The following is a 19,253-nucleotide window of genomic DNA, read 5'->3' on the forward strand; positions in this document are numbered from 1 at the left end:
TGAAGCTAGGTAGATCCTTTAGTAACCTGAAATGTATATAAAAATATTTCTCACTAAATTTATCTTTAAGATTTTACACTTTAAATAAGCCAAAAGATACTTTCAATCTGTAAAAATAAATGAAATGAATATTATATAAAAGTAAAAGTTACCTTCAGCAAGTTAAAATTTGAATTCATATCTTGTAGATAAAAAACTTTATAGTTTATCCTTTTTCCGCATTATTATCACAATCCTTATAGCCAAACGAATACTCCCAAAACCAGTGTAGCCCAAAAGAAGTGCGGAAAACCCTATGCAAAGGCAGCAGAGCAGAGGAAAAGCAGCCAACAAATGTCGCCAGCAAAGAGCAAAGAAGTGGGAATGCGGCAGTCGGGGATATATATCTAGAGTGTTGGTTTGGGAAATTGCAGGAATGAAATTCAGGTGGCGGCAGCGGCTGGAAAACACTCGGGAAATACGTTGACTGGGTTTGCGTCTCGCGTCGTTCGGCTCTTTCGACCAGATCCTGATGGTGGTGGGGTGGTTCCACTATAAACGTGGTGGCAGCCAGCGACGACGACGTGTGCATGCAAGGTGCTCGTATAATGCGTTGTGCGTGTTAAAAGATAGTTTTGCCCAGCTCAACGCGAGGCCAAAATCCAGCAAGTTTCAGTGGCAGCAACAACACCAGAAGAGGCAGTTGGAATGGAATGGAAACTCAAACCCAACCACATAGCCCAGCGACAGGTAGTTTTACACATTGAAAAATCCCAAACACCGTGACACGATTCGTTTTTGTCCGGGTGTGTTTTTTTTCTGCAGGGTTTTGTAAAGCTCTGCTCCCGTTTTTAGTGGCTACTGTGTGTGTGCGGTGCATAGTGCTGTGTGTATATATGCACAGGGATGGCTCCCTAATGTAATGGGTCTGGGGATCAAGGCAACGCGAGACAAATGCACAAAGCCCCTTTCCGCTTTCCACACCCCTTTGTTTGTTCAAAACTCAGAACTCAGCAGCCAGCAGCCAGCTGCAGCGGCTCTCGGCAGCATTGGCATTGGGATCTTTTCAATATCTGCTGCTCTGGCATAAAAAACGAGCAGTGCTAAGGGGATTTCTTGGCATTTGGCTGCGATTTGTTTAGAAGGGGGAAAGAGGGGAGAAGGTCATCAAATGGCCTCTAAAGGATTGCCGGTGTTTCAGTCACAGTTTTAATGGAAATTGTGGAAAAGTGTTGTAGTCTTTTCGATTGGTAATAGTTTAAAATAGAAGAAGAAGCTATTAAAACTGTCAAATCAGAAAGAGTGAAAGTTTTCTAAAAATGATTTATGTTTGATAAAAGCAAAAGTTAACCATGGAAAACCTTTGGTTTTCAAAGAATGATAATTTATTGTGGCTGCCCCATCTCTGGGCAATTGTAGTACCATTTCTGCTTTCCACTGAAGTTGGTGTTGTCCCACAATTGTTAAACCAACACGGACCAGGGATCTTTTGTTTTTTAGGTCTCTTTTTCTCTCCACGTTGCGCGTGCTTCTTGTCCATATTGCCCTTAACCCCAGAGTGCCCAATGAAACGCATGTGTTGGTTGTTTGGTAGGTCTTTGGCCCTTTTTTCCTCACTCGGAGTTTCCCTCTTTCGATGTTCAAGTTCCTAGACAAATATTATTGTTTCCAACACGCCGTTATTGCATATTTGCCTTATATATATATATATATAGTATATCTGAACGAAGATATTTTTTCAAAGTGTGAATGAAATTAATGCGTTGCACGGTTTCGTGTCTCGGGTAAGGAATTTTCATCTCTTTTTTTCCCGATTTTCCCATACAATTTTTGGTATACTCTGTTTTTGTTTGTTCTCCGCTTCGGTTTTCCTTTTTCTCTCCCCTTTTTTTCTATTTTCACACAGACTAAACGTTATTAAATGCAGGCAAATGCCTCGTCCTCGTCGCTCGTCGGTCCAATGGTATTTGTAGTGTTGTCTTAGTCGCTGTCGTTGTTTTTATGTTGTTGTTTTTGGTGGCTCTGTTGTTGTTGTTGTTGTATAGTGTTCTGTAGTCGCATAAAGGGCAAAGTTCCCCTGATGATATATATATATGAAATATTTTCCTTTCCTTTTTTGCACCAGCTTTGAGTGTTTATTTTTTGTGTTGCCTACATTTTTGGGTGTTGCCAAAATCAGCGATGGTACAGTGGATTGAAAGTTTGGGAATTTGTTAACAATTTCGAAGGCAAAAAGGTGTTTTTTAAGGTAATGGAATTTACCCAAAGTAATAGAATGAAGAACTAATCTATCTATCTCAAAGATAAACAAAAGTAATAACTTAGAATCCAAGCTTTTTGAGGGAAAATACAATGCTAAATCGAATATTTATTTCTTTAGTGTATTTCCTAAGCTGCCTCTTCAAAGAATTTCCTACCAACTTCCCCAGCACAAGCTCCAATTAATTGGCTCAATTTATATGAAATTCGTTCACTCACTTAGGTTCAATTTCATGGCTTCAAACTTTAAGTATTTTCTACACACTCGGATGAAACTTTTTCATGGAATAGAAAAAAACTTGAAAACTTTTGTGTTGTGGCCAAAATTAGCCTTAACTGATTTATGTTCTTTAAAGACTTTAGTTGGCCATCTCCCCCTAGCAAACGATATATAGCCATGGTTGGGTAATCCCAATGAATAACGCCAGACACCTGTTCATTTCATGCATCATTGGGCGGGTGTCTCTCTCTCTCTCTTTTGGGCACCAAAAGTGCTGAGTAATGTCATTGGCTGGTTTTCAACACCTGTTACCAGCTGGTTAGGTTGGTTTGGGGCCCACTGTACCTGGCTTTAGTCCCTAATGCTAAGTAGCTTTAATGCTGCCGCATCGTTGGGCTCGTTAAGCGGGAGTGGGAGCAGGGGCGCAGGGGTGGTGGGCGTGGTAGCACACAAACGGCGGTGGCTAAAGAAAAAAAAATGCCGCCCTAAATGCTACTAATTAATGAGGATTTAGTGAAAACTGTTTTCGGTTTGGTTGCCATAAAAAAAAAAAGAAAAACGAAAAACGAAATTCCATTGCAACGCCGCCCTCGCATTTCGCTTTTTTCGTATTTGTAATGCAGTTTTGGGGCGTTTCCATTTTCCCCTGAAATGTTCTGTGTTCGCTGGTATTAGCATATAAATAGCGTTTTAAATATTTCTAGGCGCACATAATTCTAGGTATTTAGGTATTTTCCACCCTCCACCCCCAACCACCACAAAGATATATTACCGCCGTTTTATTTGTTAAGTATTTCTCTCTCTCTGGGCATGGCCTGGCGTGGCCATGAATTTGGTGTGTTTGCGTCCGGGGTTCGCGTGTGCCAGGACCCTAGGTCTTGGATTGTGTAAACAGGAAGCGATCCTAGGCACATACACTCACTCCTTGAAAAGAAAGAGAAAAAACGAAAATCTAGACCCACTCCAAAGGCATTTAACGCCCAACTGGCAAACGGCAAACAACAAATGTAATCAATGAAATTTTATGTGCAACAGAAACGCACTCCAGATTTTCGAGAATATCCTCCTTCTGGTCTTGTGTGGCGTGTTTAGGCCCGCTCTTTATGCTTTTATAACTTTATTTAGCCGGGCCAAACAGTTCACTTCAGATACAAATTACAATTGCGGCGCGTAAGGAAATTAAAAAAGGATTTCCATGTCTAGCGGGAAGGTCCCTTTCAGCTTGTGTATACAGTAGGGGGCAAGATAATAAGACACAGTACTAGGAAGAGTTATAAAATATATAAAGATTTGGTATTTGAGCTAAGAAAAGGTTTTTTTTAAGATATTTTACTAAGTTTTAGTTCTAAAAAAAATATTATATGACAAGCATTTTAATGCCTTCTTCTATTATTTTGGTCACATCTGTGTTTTTTATTTAGCAATTTATTCCATCCTTTGCTAATGCAAATATTTTACCTTGCTCTCTTTTTCTACAGACAAGTCCGTTTCGCTTCTGCTGCCGGAGTCCTTCGTCGTCCTGTCGTGCGTCCCTTGCTCTGCTAATTGCCTTGTGTGTGCCGAGCTCCTGGCTTCTCCTCGCTAAGCAGGCCAGAGATCCTTTCCACACTCCAGGCTCAAGGTTGGTATTATACCCCAGTTTATATACATTGTAATATGTATTTTCCCCTTTTTTTTCCTTTTTTGTTTTTGGTTTTCCTCCTGTCGAGGCGGGTTTAGCAATTGGTTTTATTTTTGGGGTTTAATTGCAAGGCTTTGGACAGATTTTAATTACTGACAGCAGCGGGCAAAAGTTGTGTGAAAGGTCATTGGGAATGTTATCCAAACAGAGGAATATTCAAATTGAAATTAAGCTAAAAATATATCAAGGGGAAGTCGAGGGAGGAAAAGGTTAAATAAGTATTTGATAATGAAAATCGCCGGAGCTTGACCTTTTCCTTTCAGTGTTTGGTAATAATGAAAATTAGAGAAGCAATTTAAAAGTTTGAGGAAGGATTTAATGCAGTCTTAATTACATTTATACTGTCAAGTTGGGTTGACAAATGGGAAATGAAGTGGCTTTTATATGCAAATAAATTAAATTGAAGATAAAAAATCTATCTAAACGGGATTTAACATTGCTAAATAGCTTAGTTATAGGCCTAAAAACCATCTTAAAAACCAGTCACATATAAATCAATCCATCTTAAGTGCAACTCAATAGAAGAACTTTATCGGGAAAAGTTTCCCAGCAATTGCATTGGCTGCCTGGCAGATCAAAACCCATCTAAACAATGAAACATAGAAACAACATTAGCATTTGTTAATCAAAGTGTAATTCTGCAATTGCTACGTAAGAGATTCCCGAGCGAAGTTGTGCCGTTTTCTTGGCTAAAACTGCCAACTGAAAAGCCATAAAAACCTCCAGCCAACCGAAATAAAGTGAGACACTCAGCACACAGGCACAGAGAACCCGAAAAGGAAACTTTCTTAGCCACTCGAAGAGCGACAAACACAAATCACTTTAAACTGTAAGGACAAACTTGGCTGGGCGGGGGGATTTCTGATTTCCCAACCCAACGATTCTCCCCATCCCCATCTCCCATGAAACTCACCTGCGAGAGACTCTTGGCTCTAGCTTCTTGGCCCAAGCTATTAAATCTTGCCACTTGTTCAACGAAATCGTATATCTGTAAGATATACAATCACTTAAATCGTTGAGCGGCTAATCCAGCCGCAGACTGGAGTTTATCATACATCACAGGGAAAACTTCCGAATGACAAAAAGAAAGGAAAGGGAAAAGCGAATTGCTCGCATTTCAAATGCCAAATATCAGTTTACAGGGGGAGTTCGGCGGAGAACAAATCAATAATCCCCCGAATAGAAAAACCCCACGAAAAAATCAACACAAAACCCAGAAGGCATATCAAATTTTTTTTTCTACTTCTTCCTTTCTTGATTGACGTCTTTTTGGTTTTGAAGGGAGGGGAAGTGGGCGGCGGCGGTTAGAAGGTTGTCTGAGCTGGGAGCTCTTTTGAGGAGTTTCCTTTCTTTCTTTCATTCTTTCACTGATTTCTGCTTTTACTTTCGATTTGGCTTTTGTATTTTGGGTATTTGCGCTGATTAGCACAAAGGAGGAGGGTGGCCAAAAGTAATACACTGAGAATAAATTTGCATAAAATTTGAATTTAAAAAAAACTAAAATCAAAAATCTAAAACATTTCCTTGAGAAGAAAGTTTAGGGAGATGAAAGGGCTTTTTCTTTAAAGAATTTTAAAGTTAAATTTTCAGGATTTCATTTTTTTGTTAAGTGCCTATTGGGAATTGCAGGGCGAGTCCTGTGCAAACGGAAAAGAAATCAAATGTTGTCATCATTGCCGGCGTCGCTCTAATCTCTGGAGCATGTTAATAACCCAAAGGGCCAGAGCCACGCCTTCTATACCCCAAACCCCAAAACCTTCCCCTTGATCAGTGCTGTGTCCATGTAATTTCATGCAAATATCGCATTATACGACTGGCGATGGAGGACGGACTGTACGTGTTGTGGGTATGGAAACGGTCTCTGACAATGTCGCACACAATATAATCATAACAACTTCTGGTAGGACGGGGGTGAATAGTACAACTGCCCAGGGGGTGGACTTGTAATATTTGTCAATAGCCAGCCGTTGTGCCGACGACAATTGACATGGAAAAGCAAGCAAGCCAAGAGGCAGGCAGGCAGGGAAGTGGAAGTGGAAGTGAAACTCCGAGAAGGAATCTCCTAAAAGAAAAGTGGAACGGACAGCGGCGTGAAAGCAGGCCATAAATAAGCAAATAAAATGTAATAACTAAGTGAAAATGTGGAAAATCGCTGTCGAAGGGGGGGCCCGTACGCTTAAATGGTTTAGATAACAATGAGGTGGATTAGAATGAGTTGGTAAGGATTTAAAGAGGTTAAAATGTTGAGATTCTATAGGTATTTTGGCCAAGTTACAGTAACATTCCGTATTAATGCATATTGATTACCAAAATAACTAAAATAGTTACCAAAGCTTAGTTCAAATTCATTTCACTATAAATCATTTATCATTCATTGAGTTAATCACAAAAGTGAATAGAGATATTTCTGCAGAAATCTATGCACATGCATAGAATATGGCCAAAATCAGCTAACCGTTACCAGCTCTCTCTCTATCAAATTCGCACACGTGCCGAGCTGTGAGCTCTTAACTGGGATCTTTTATTCATGGCACCCGAAATCTATTTTGACTTGAGCTGCTTAAGTGAGCTTCTTTCTCTGCTGCTGTTCACCCAGCTAGTTAGCTATGCATTTTGCCACGCCCACAGAACGAACTACTTAGCAGCTGCAATGGTAATGTTGCACGGAAAGAAAATGTAAGAAAGTTTAAGAAGTTTATCAAAAAAATTTAGAATTTTAGGTATTTTTGATTTGATTTCGAAACGAGAAACTTTTCCTTTTTGACAGTGACGGAAAACCTTTTCCAACTTTAATAGTAACCCTTTATTTTTTTCTTGTGCATCATTTGAGCTGCACATATTCGACTATCTGCCCCCAACATTCTGCCACACACACATTTTGCTGCCCCTCTATTCGGTATTCGGAATTCTCCGCCCTGATAAGTTGCAATGCATTTCTTGGCATTTCTCTCTCTGGGCTGTCAGCTATCTGCAAAGCGCCATGCTGCCAACTAAACAATGAAGAACTAATCCACGGAGTATACAAAAGAATGGCTATAAAACGGTTCGTGTGGGTGGAACAAAAAAAGTAGAAAAAAGTTGTAGAGTGGGGAGTGGGGGCCCCTCATATAGGTGGGATTGTGTTTGTGTAAGGCCACTTTATGGCTGCCCTTTTGCAACAATTGTGCAGCGCTGCATTCAATCAACAAACTTTTAAAGCGCAGTTACAAAACTCAAACAAACTGAAGAAGTACGGGGAGAGAGAGAGCAAGGAGGAGGAGGAGGAAAGAAAATAAGGAAAACATGGGGGAAAAGATACGTGATGGTCAGGGAAATTGCACAACAGCAGCAGCGTTTAATTATGACAATCAATACCTACACACACTGGGGCATTTTACTCACACAGATAGTTCAATATATACAGTTAAACCTCTATAAAAAGAACTTTAAAAGGTTGCCTCTTTATAATAAGAATAAGTTGGGTAAATATTTCATCATTTAGAAAACTTAAAATCGCTTATCTAGAAAATCTCTTTAGAATTTCTACAACTTTTGTTATTTACCGTACAGTTAGTAACTTAATCCCATGTTCCACTGTACCAGAAACACACACATATGGCTGATTTTATTGCTGATGTGCTCTCATTGCTCATCTGCGCTGCCCAGGGACCTAGGACTAGTGCAAATAAAACTTGATTAAATTCCATTGGCGGTTCCAATTTCGCACGGGTTGAGCTTTGGGGGTCGTCCAGTGGTATGGAATTGACCGGGAGAATCTCTAGAGATAGTACTGTGTTGGCCATGACGATGAAGACCAAGGAGCCGGAGCAGTGGATCTGAGCTGGCATATTACAACAATCAAACATAACCTAATTAGATGGACGTTGGCTTCATTGTGGTTGTTGTTTGTTCTTAGGAAAACAAGCGAGTTTGTGGTGGGTTATGCTGTGAATAAAGGGTTAAAGGAAGGTTATATAAGCAAGTAACAGAGTTTAGATATTCATTTAAAAAAGATGCTAATAAGAGATGGAAAAGAGCAATTTCTGGAAATTATTTAACATTAAATGCAAGGCAGAATTTCCATCTAAATTATTTGTCAAGTTTACCAACGTTCAGTATCATTTGGTCATCAATTAAATATAAATTCTTTCTAGTTAATTAAATCCTAATTACTGCTTCTAACTAGCAGATATTAAATAATAATTACTGTCCCCTAACGTGAAGGAATATCATGTATCACAAAAGCCAGGCGAAGGCCTCTTGAAAGGGCGGCCTGATTATTGCTGTTGCATTGTTGCGGACTTCGTTGGTGGTGGTCTTAATGGCATGGCATGGAGTACTTCGTATATCTTTGGGTATATCATTATCTCTTTCTATGTCTCGATAGATATCTCTGTCTGTTTTTGGGATACCATCTCTGACTGCGGGTTTTTGCTGTGTTTGCAATGCCTTCAATTAACATCTATGCTACGCACTTTCTTTGACCAAATACATAGGCACACAGACACACACCCACACACACACACGCAATAGGGATAAGAGGTAATTTCATTAGTGATGGGAGAGTAACGATATATATCGTATGAATATTAAACATTTTCATTTTAAGAAATTTTAACATGCTTTAAGGCTTTGCCTTCCAAATCAAAGCTTGCCACTCGCAAACGATTAATATCTCCCTCACGCACGCATCTCACACATGGCCTGCATTAATGTGTGTGTGTGTGTGTGTTTCTGTCTATATATGTGTATCGCTACGATAGAGAGTCTCATGTGAAGTGGCGACAATCAAACACACACTCAAAGATTAATCCTGACACTCACTTGCAAACTAATTACATGGCTCTTAGGCAACGCCCCATGCCACCACCCAAACTACACCACCCCTTGGGGGCTGTGAAGAGCAACCTCATAATAAGGTCGCCTCTGCTGCAAATAAACATCGATTGAATGCAACATTTGATTGGCAATAATTGAAAATAGTTGTTGCACATTAAGAGATGGATGGATGGAGCGATGGTTGGTTGGTTGGGTGGGAGTCTTGCTTTTGGCACCCACTGTTGCCATGACGGCCTTTGTAGACATACTATATATATATATATATATATATATACGGGGGCTTTATTAAATTCACACCCATCGGATACAAGGCAACGTCTGTTGTCATCATCATTATTATCATCATCATCATCATCATCATCCTCATCGTGATGGGTTTCTTCTTATACGAGCATCTTGACCAACACAATGGCACTGGGCAGCAGCAACAATAAATGCGTAATGATAGTCAGTCACTGTCACTGCCTTACCCTTACCCGCCTTCTGCCAAAGAACATCCACTGTCCAACCCCCTGAGGCACCCACATTCTCCCCCGCTTCTCCTTACATGCCATTTCATTTAACTGCTGCGAACAAACAAATGAAACGAAGCTCGAGATCAGCTTCAGCTTTCAACTGGGAGCAAAATACTTAAGTATTTGGCCAGCACTTGGAGAAATCAGGGGGAAGAAGTTGAGAAAGTTAAGTAATAAGTTTGGTAAACCCTTAATCTGAGATCCCTCTAGGTATGCATTGAGAATTTTCCAAATAAAATACTTCAAAAATGAGTTAATAGCTAGCTAAGGTATGCCCCCTTTTCTCGCAGTGCACAGTTCAGAGTTCCTTTGACAATCCCCAACACCAATCATCCCGCAGAGCGCAGCTCAGTTGCCCGGACGGGGCATTGGTCATTTGTTTATTTCATCTGCTGTAAACTGTCATTACTTTGTCACGGGCAATCCGAACTGAGGAGAGCAATCAGAAGGCACAGCTTGGGCCAATTGTCAGTGCGCTTTTCACACGCCTCTTGGCAGTTTTTCTTTGCCTTCATCTTAGTTGTGCAATTTTTTCAGGGCTTATAACAGGAGAGCTAAGAGAGAGCATCACAGGGAAAATATGATAAATTGACAGTTCTTATCTCTGTCCGTGCAGCTGCTTATCTGTCAAGATAAAAATAAGCAAAAGGTTGTTTACATCTAGTTAGGAAAAATTCTAGGTGGAAAACCACCAAATGGTGACCAATTTACAGAAGGGGCTGACGGTTGTCGGGCCAACGGATAATCCCCGTCAATCATTCAACCCATTCATTAGACGTAAGCCCCTATAAGCCTCGAGTACATCGCAAATTCAAGAGTCGAACACATAATTAAAAGCTTTCCAAAAGGATCCCAAACATCAAAAGCCGCAAATCAGTAAACGAATCAGAACGAAGGGATAAAAAATTGAATTTACATGCTCTTGAAGTTGCAGGCTATAGAAGTGCCACTGTCTGGGCATGTACAGTAGATACATATATCTCCCTGCAATCGCATATTGTTGGGTATTAATCGCATTACTTATTAAATCAATTAAAAACTTTTTCAAGCGCATAAATAACAACATTTGTTGCAAACGCAAAACGGAAAACAGACAATCACAGAGCATAATCTTTTATTGTCTCTGTCTGCCTGGTTCTTTCCCCCTCTCTCTCTCTCTCTCTCATCCTGCCACCCAGCATTGTTGATTTTGATGTAATTATTCGCACTGCAATTATACGAATCATGGCAAAAGTTTGTACGAGGCAGTGGCAGTGGCAGTGGCAGCGTCGGCTTCTCCTTTATGTTTTGCCGTACATAATCTGCAATAAAAACACCAGCTGACAGCGGCAAATGCACATTATTATGTGATTTCAAAGGACTGCAGTTGCTGCCATGCCAACAGCAACATCCCATTCATACATATAGAAAAGTCCTCCATCCTTCTACTCCTCGTTGCATAATGTGTGGAATGCCGTTTGGTAATTTTATACTTTTCCATCTCAACCATCAGAGCAGCCATCCATCCAACCATTCGTCTATGCCAGCACTCATCCATCCATCCATAACACTGAATATCCATAACCCTTTCTTCTTTTTTTTAGGTGGAATGCAAAATGCAGCAATCACGTTGAATGCCAGCGAATGGGGGGAAATACCTTGCAACTAATATACTCTTTTGGGGCAAAACACTGAAAGAATAAGCGAGGAAAGTGATGTCAAGTCAGACCTCTGTTTAAAAAAAGTAATAATTTTCAGAAATAATTTCCATAAATTATACTTTTTCATAAACTTTTTCTTCCATTTTCCCCCTCACCTATCTCCATTTCCATCATTACGTAACCTATATAAAATTTTTCCCTATGCATGGATTAAATAAAAATCCACCAATGTAAAAATTCAAAAAAAGACGAGAAATACGAAACAAGGAAATACCAAATTGATTGAAATATTCATGGAATATCCCTGTAAATTGCTGATGACTTTTCCTCGTTAAAGGTAGCAATTTTCCGTTTGAAACTCGTCAAGAAAGCGAGAGAGGGGGAGAGTGAAAGAGAGATTCTGTCAACTTCATTTCTGCCAAGGAGATGCTCAGCTCAAAGGGAGGAAGCGTTTAATTAAAAACATTTTGTATACACATTTGCTTCCTTTTTGCCAGATCGAGATTGTAGATGCCACTGATGCTACTGGCTGCTGCTGTGTGTTATTGCGATTCCGTTTGCAATTGCTATTGCCTCAGTTTCCTTTGCTTAAAGTACCCATACCCATACCCAAACCCAATCCCAATCCCCTTGCTAAAATCACCATCCTCTGCTCTTGTTAATGATATCACCAAATGGCTGCTTTTGTTGCTGCTGCTGCTGCTGCTGCTGCTGATGTTGCTGCTGTCAGTTGTCTGTTGTCTGTGCTGCTTGTTCGTTGCTGTGTTAATGATATTTAATGATGATGCCAGGGCTGTTCCTGCCTCGCTGCCACGCCCACCGAAAAACAAACGTTGAAGCGGCCACCCCATTGAATATTTTCCCATCTCTACCCCACCAATGCCCCTTCTATCCTCCATTGCACATGCACATGGAAAATTTGTTTGTCTATGCGGGACGTCATTTGATTTTGTCTGCCGCTTTTGCTCCTGCCAGCTTGGCTTTTAATATGCACCCGAAATATCCTTTGCCAACCGCTGCCCCCCCACCGTCCGGAAACCCCCATCAATGGTAGGCCCCTGGTTGTGAACTAATTTTGGTTAGGCAGGCGCCAGTTATTGCCATGGCTCTCGCTCTATAACCACAAATCTGCAGACTGAGCGAAAAGGAAACGTTGAAGCAAGGCTTAAAGTTTTGAATTCTATAAAATAAAATATTTATAATATTTAAAGAGTAGGAAATTGTGCAAAAAAGATACTTCAGAAGAAACTTAAGCTTAGAAATGCCTCTTTGAAGTTTAAATGATGATATTTTAAAGATGTAAAAACCAATTTAAAATATTGTAGAAAATTTTTACTTAAATTGTACTTTAAAAATCACTTTTGTAAAAACTATCCTTTCCCATTTTTTCCCAATGCATTTACGGTATTGGGATTTTAGGTTTTTCACCATCGCATTGAAGGCCCCCGCAGGCCACAATCATTATCAGTTTTCCGTTCGCTTTTTCGGTCGGATGTCTGCATCCAAGGGATTCTTCATTTTGTGGCCAACGGAAATACAAATGCACATTTTGGGCTTTGAATTTTCGGCTTTTTATCCAGCTCTCTGACTAATTTTTTCCGTTTAGTAGGAGTATACATTGAGGCTGGGGGAATTTAAGAGGAAAAACTTGTTGCTGTCCTGGTCCGGGGTCACTTTGCGTTGCATTCAATGAAGAGATGAACAAATGGCAGTTTGCACCAAAGTTGGTAATTGCTATTTGCCAGCCCCAAGATTGAGCTAATAAAACGTTCATCACTCGAACTCGAAGAGGAACTACAAACTACAAATGGCCAAATAAACTACAGACATAAAAATTAATTACGAACGAGACAAGAGAGGATTAATCGATGGCCTTTTAGTTTCAAGTTAATGCCGATGAATGGGGCAATATTTGTCAAATCAGCAGGCAGTCAAAGGATATTTATCTTTGATAGATTTTGAGAGGAATTTTAATCAAAAGAGTGTTTTATAGTTGAAGTCATTAAAATCTGAAATAAATGCCAATTAGTAGAGGGAAAATGCCCTAATCCTTAGAGCTTATTTCAATCTCTATTTTCCGAGCACAATAATTCGTTATTCCATCAATCATTTTGCTGTTTTTCCATGTTGTTCCTCCCATTACCTGCTTTGTGATAACTAATTTTAGCCATTCAAGCCAATGAAACACACTCTTAGCTGCAATGGTTCTGAGGTTAACCAGCCATTGATATACACATTTACCCAAGCCCATGGTATAATATCTAATTCCACCTCAAGGACTTGCTTATGGGATGGTGCAGCTTAAATCCAAACCAACTCCCTCTTAATTACTACGTATAGCGAGCTTGTCAATCCGTCGCGGTATCTCCTCATCCTCTTTTTTGGCCCAAAAATATCGAGAGAGCGAGACGGCCAACGGATCGGACTAATTTATGCATGTTGGTGGAGTGCCGAGTACCGCGGAGTACTTGTATTTCGTATCTATGAGATACTCTGCTGAACCCGTGGCTGTGAGTTTATTTAATATGCGTGCTGCGTCAAAGTTTGTGATGATTATTTTGGCAGTGAATAGAGGAGGAGAAGGAGGAGGGCAGACGGCCGACACGCCCCCAGTTCATGCATACAAAAATAACCAATATTGATTTGTCATGGCGCTGGATTTCCAGCGTGGGCGGGGCGGGTAAACTTTGAATGGTGGTTAAGGGAGGGGATTTTCCCCGGTTCATCGCTTCTCTGTCAACGCTCCTTTGTGTGTGTCTTCCATTCTTTATTTTTGTTTCTTTTTTCATGTTTTATTTTTCACTTTATTTCTATATTTTTGCATTTTTTTCTTTCTTTTTTTGTGACCGGTTTTAATGATTTCGGTTGCAGCTTTGGATGAGCACACACACACGCGGAATTCCCTGCCCACCGACATATGCAAACAATCCCTGCCACAAGCCCTTCCCCTCTTTTTTCAAAGCTTTTCAGTCCATTGCTGCATCTACTTAGTTAGGTCTCTTTGAGGATGTTCCAAACTGTTCATAAATGTGGGATTTTGCATGGAAAAACTTGTTAATGAGTAGGGTTAGAAGGTTCTTTACTAATTTACCAAATCTCTGATAAATCTGACAGAAATTTCCCTTTAAAAGTGTTTCCCAGCCCATATATATTTCTAATAAAGTTAAATTTCATTTTCCTGACCTTTTTAGATATTTCCTCTTACCAAAAATTGTTATTTAGGCTTTTCTATATACCTTCTCAAAGAGAATTAATCCATTAGAAGAATCTCCCCCTTGATGTTTATGGAAAATAAATCAAAAACCTTTGAAATTTTCCCTTAAAATTTGATATGTAATATTTTTTAGCCCCTTTCCAGAACATCTTTCCAAAAATGTAATTTCGTTTATTAAATTGTTTTGTTTGCCAACTCTTGTTGAGATTTTATTTTTGACGTTGGCCAAAAGCCCTGTTTGCCAGCCAGACAGCCTCCCACTCGTGTGTGTGTTTTGTCTGGTTGCATTATGATGTTGATTATGCAGATTATTATTATCAGAGGCAGAGAGAGTCTGATTCTGAGTCTGAGACTGAGACTGAGCTTCATCAACGTTGCATGATTCATAGTTAGTTGGCCTGCTGCATGCCTCAATGGTCTGAGCCGCTTAGGCACGCTTCATGGGTTCGGGCCAAAGTTTTGGTCTCTATTATATATATAGTATGGAGTAGAGAGGGAGAGAGCAGCAGCAGCCAAATGCATTCACTGAACAATTGAAATTTATAATTAGTAGTAGCAGGCACACGCACAAAACACTCGGCAAACACGCACAGGCAGACTCCACGCCGGGGAATATGATTAATACTTGCCAAAGTTATTTGTTATTAGATTACACCTAGCCGATGCACAAGGAGAAATATCTAAGAAATGTATCTGTAAGATGGAAAGCAAGGGAAATGTGATTGAAATGTAAGACGAAGGGAAAGATTGCTTAGTATAAGTTGGCAAGAATAAATCTATCTGTAAACTGAAATCTATCCAAGTTTATGTTAAGTACTGACTAAAGTCTGGATTATTAGGTCTTCATATAAGAAGTTCTTGTGGATTATCCCCATCCAAAGTCTCAACTATCTGAAATAATAATCTTCATTTCATTCAGACTTTATCTTCCTTGATCTTAATCGCCTTTCAAAGCCAGTCATCTAGTTTAGTAGCTAAAATTCTCTAATATTTTCTCGCAGTGTTTTAATTTTGGGATCATTTTGGGGCTGCATTGTACTCGATGCTGCTCCATTGTCTGTTCGCTGGCATTGTCTGCCCGCCCGGCTTTGTTTTCATCGCCTACGTAGTTGCCAAGCGATAAGAGTCTCTCTCTTTCTGGGTATTTTGGAGGGCTGCTTGGCTTGGCTATTGGCCTGGGTGGCTGGCTGACTGGTGGGGTAAGTCGAAACTTCAAATTGAAAACTTTAATTAGAATTATTGTTATTGTTGTTGCTGCTACCCCTCCCTGCTTCCTACAACTGCCATTGTCAATGCGACCGCTGCTCGTTGGGCTCTTAAGTGCCCAGACCAACTAAAACTCACCTTCGTCTGGGGACCGGGGGTGGGGTCTTTGGAAAAGTTGACGCAAAAGTTTGCCGCAGGAACTTGACGCGTGTTCAACATACTTGAGAGCGCCTTGTGCCATGCCATTCCTTAGCTGGCCAAGAGGAACTCTTGGTATCCGTCCAGGGCAAGTGCAGTTTTAATATGTTGAAAGTTTTGTTCGGAAATCAGTTAGCCGCTTAGTTTTGCCACCCCGCATGGAGAATGTCTGGCACGCTTCCACGCCCTTCGATTCCCCAGCTCAAAGCGCTTTTATCAATCATGCAATTTCGAAATATATATTGGTCCGTTCAACTATGTGTACTTCCTGCTTAATTGTCAATTAGTGGGCACATATTTTGTAAACGTTTTTCAGACTCAATCAGCCGCAACCAATGGATCCGCGCCTCCAATCAATTTATTTATTCGCCCGCCATTCGGCCGTATTTGTCGGGTAAATCTAATGCCAAAGAATGCCAAGTAGGGGAACAGCAACCATTAATTAGTTTCACCGCAAATTAGTGGAACATATTCCGCACATTTATATAATTTTAGATTTTAGATTTTCAGAATAGAGAGAGAGAGAGAGAGCCTAGGGCTACCTTCTTTTTAAAGGCTATGCTGGGTAATTATTAAAAATGAATTTCAATCAAATTTATAATGAGATGGTTTTGTCAGGTCCATTGTGGCGGGCTGTTAGCCAATCCCTTTGCCAGCCCATCCATATACTTTCTATATACAAACTGAATTGTGGTTGTGGTCTTATTATTGGATTTCCAAACAAATTGCTTTATGGCCAAATCAAATTCACTTAGCGTGTGATTTTTGTGGTGCGAACGAGAAGAGATTTCTTTTGCTAGGCAGTGCTAGTTAGTGAAGGGTTTTTGGCCAGCTAACAAAAATTGATTGGCTAACAAAAATGTTTAATAAAACTGGTTTTTTATTGGCCCCTTTGTTGGGCGTTCTTTATTAAATTTTTGGGCAAGAAAGAAAAATCTGACCAAAGTACAAAAAACAGAACAATCAGTTCCAGATAATATAAATATCTCTTCCCCAATCAATCAATGTCATGTCCCCCCTTTGATTGTCCAAACACTTGGTTAAATAAGCTGATATATATATAGCTATATCTATATATATATATAAAGCGAACAATGAACTCAGTCAAATGTCAAGCAATTACAGCACATACAGAGATGAAAGAACTTCCAGTTTGGTAACGATCGAGTGTCGATCATTTATCAATATTCATGGCCCGATCAATCTGACCTCGTGCCACACATTTGTTGTGGCCCCTTAAAAAAGCGTCTCTAAATTGTACGCGTTTCGCCATATTGTTCTAATTGCAGCCATTTGTTGGGCTTGGGCTCTTAGGGCCCGAAAATAAACTGTGGCCGGCCATCCGATGAGGAATAAAGTGAAATGCGTGTGTCGTTATTTCGAAATCAGCCGCGGCCCAGAGAGGGTCTCTCCCTAATTGATATTAAATAACTCAACACACAGACACGCGATACAACCTGTTATGCAAGATATATATGGAGATATATATATGGATATATTTTAATAAATGCAAAGCCATAAATAAAACTGACGCCCAGGTTGGTTGGGAAAAAAGAGACAGAACCCTCCACAAAGGCGAGAAAAAAGCAAAACAATTTCTCAAATTTCTCAACAACACTAAACGTTTATCAAACTGAGAATGAAAACAAAAAAAAGAACGCTAAGAACTTGCCATATTTTATGCATTATTTACGCATTTTACTACCGATGGAACCGTGACTAATTAAGCAATTTTTGAGCCAAATCAGAGGTCGTCGCATTTTTCGTTTTGCCATTAAGGCTGCCTAATTATTTATGGTCTTAATGATAAGTTTTTGTTCGGCTTTTGTTCGTTTTTCAAATTTGTGTTTTATGGAGCCGACTCAATGGGGTTTTTACACTTTTCCCAAAAGGTATATCGGAACTTTTCTGGTCATCAAATTGGTTTGAGTTGGGAAAATAGATCAGATATTAGGAGGAATTTGCATGGGAAATTACTAAGATTTAGACATAAAAGTATGTTATCTTTCACTACATGACTCAGGAATTATTATGGTTTCTCAAAATAACTAAATTAACTAATTCTAAACTTAGGGTTTTATGATCCTACCTTCTCTGAGTATCTTTATTTCGATCTTGTTCTGGTCATAGGGTACACTAACTTCGACTTTAGAGTCAGCTATCTTCCTAGCATTTCCACTTGACTTTTATTTCATAAGTTTTAGTGCCTTCATTAAACCATTTTTACAGCCACGACTTGACTTTTGTTTTAGCTGCCTTAGCATCTTGGCCTGGTCTTTTCTCTCTTCTATTTCTTTTTCATTTTTTTAATTCCCCGCGTTGATTGCCTGCGCTCTGAGTTTCCCCATCGATTCGTTTTCGTTATTGCCATCCATAAGTGCGTAATTTACTTAAGCTGCTTTCGGCTTAATATGCGCATTTTAATAGATTTGTTCCACTATCGTCAAGGCAATAAATTAATAAAACGCTCAGCCGCAGCAGCAGTGAACCTGCCTTTTCTCCTTTTGCTTTTCCTTGCGCCAAGTCTCAGTCCCAGCCGTCGTCGTTTCCTTTTCCCTCTGGCCTAGGCAAATGCATTCTGCACTTGACTTGGGCATGGTTATGGGTATTACACTGAGAGAAATCAAGGGGAGACTATCATTAAAAGTTAAATTTGTATAGAAAGGAACTGCTTATCTTAGTTCTGAAAAGATATTTAAGTTCTGGCTTTACTAGGAGATAAACACAGAAGGACTAAAGAATAAGCTAAGTTTAGATTTGTTCTGTGTGAACCAGTTGGGAATTATAACAGATTTTTAAGCAAAAATAAGCAGGAAAATCTGAATTTTACATGAAAAATAACGAAAAAAAGTAACTAATTTCGAAGATTACTTTTACCAGATGTAATTTCCTTACCATAGAAGTATTTTCTTTCATTTCCCACAAACCCGAATACATATTTTCCCCCAGTGTACAGCCTGGGTACGGGCCTGAAAGCTTTTCAGCTGCGGCTGAGTGCCTCTAAGATGCAACTAATGATAACGGCGGCACAGACACCGACTATGGCTATGTGGATGGGCTTGGGTATGAGCTCCAGGTATGGGTTTTGGGTTTCGGAACTGGGCTTGGAGCCCCATGTTTTTAGGGGCTGTGGCACACAGAGGTAGATGCAGCTCGATTAAGCTGCTTACCTCTGCAGGGGCGTTGCATTTTGGGTGTAGCTGCCGCATCAGCGAGGTCGCCACAGCTGACAGCTCAATGGTCCCATGTGGGTTGAGTTTGTTTTGTGTCAGTTTACAGTTGGCTCCATTCATAATTATCAACCTGGCTGCCAGGCTGCCAGGCTGCTCGCCTGCCTCACCTTTTCCAACTGCAAGCTAGAGGGGGAAAAGTGAAGGAAAAGCGTAGGAAAAGGCGGACGGCATCGCTGCGCTTTTTCACGCTTTGGCGGCTCATTAAAAGAACCGCAACTGACATTGCCTTTTGTCCCAAAACTTGCACTGACACTGAGGCCACGCCTCTTTATCACTGAGAATAAAGTGTG

General features: G+C 40.1%; 1 protein-coding gene across 3 annotated transcripts in view; it reads left to right on the plus strand.

Moving 5' to 3' along the window:
• Nucleotides 1-19,253, plus strand: part of LOC108115454 — a 75,725-nt gene that overhangs the window by 48,039 nt on the left and 8,433 nt on the right. Inside the window, exon 4 of one of the 3 annotated variants that reach the window (XM_017226892.2) lies at nucleotides 3,937-4,079. The exons of the other annotated variants lie outside the window; for them this stretch is intronic. The gene's annotated coding sequence lies outside the window, so the exon portion shown is untranslated. The remainder of the gene's footprint in view (nucleotides 1-3,936; nucleotides 4,080-19,253) is intronic. 3 annotated transcript variants of the gene reach the window in all.

Source organism: Drosophila eugracilis, unplaced genomic scaffold (assembly GCF_018153835.1).
Source record: "Drosophila eugracilis isolate 14026-0451.02 unplaced genomic scaffold, ASM1815383v1 contig_1197, whole genome shotgun sequence".
Lineage (NCBI taxonomy): Eukaryota > Metazoa > Arthropoda > Insecta > Diptera > Drosophilidae > Drosophila > Drosophila eugracilis.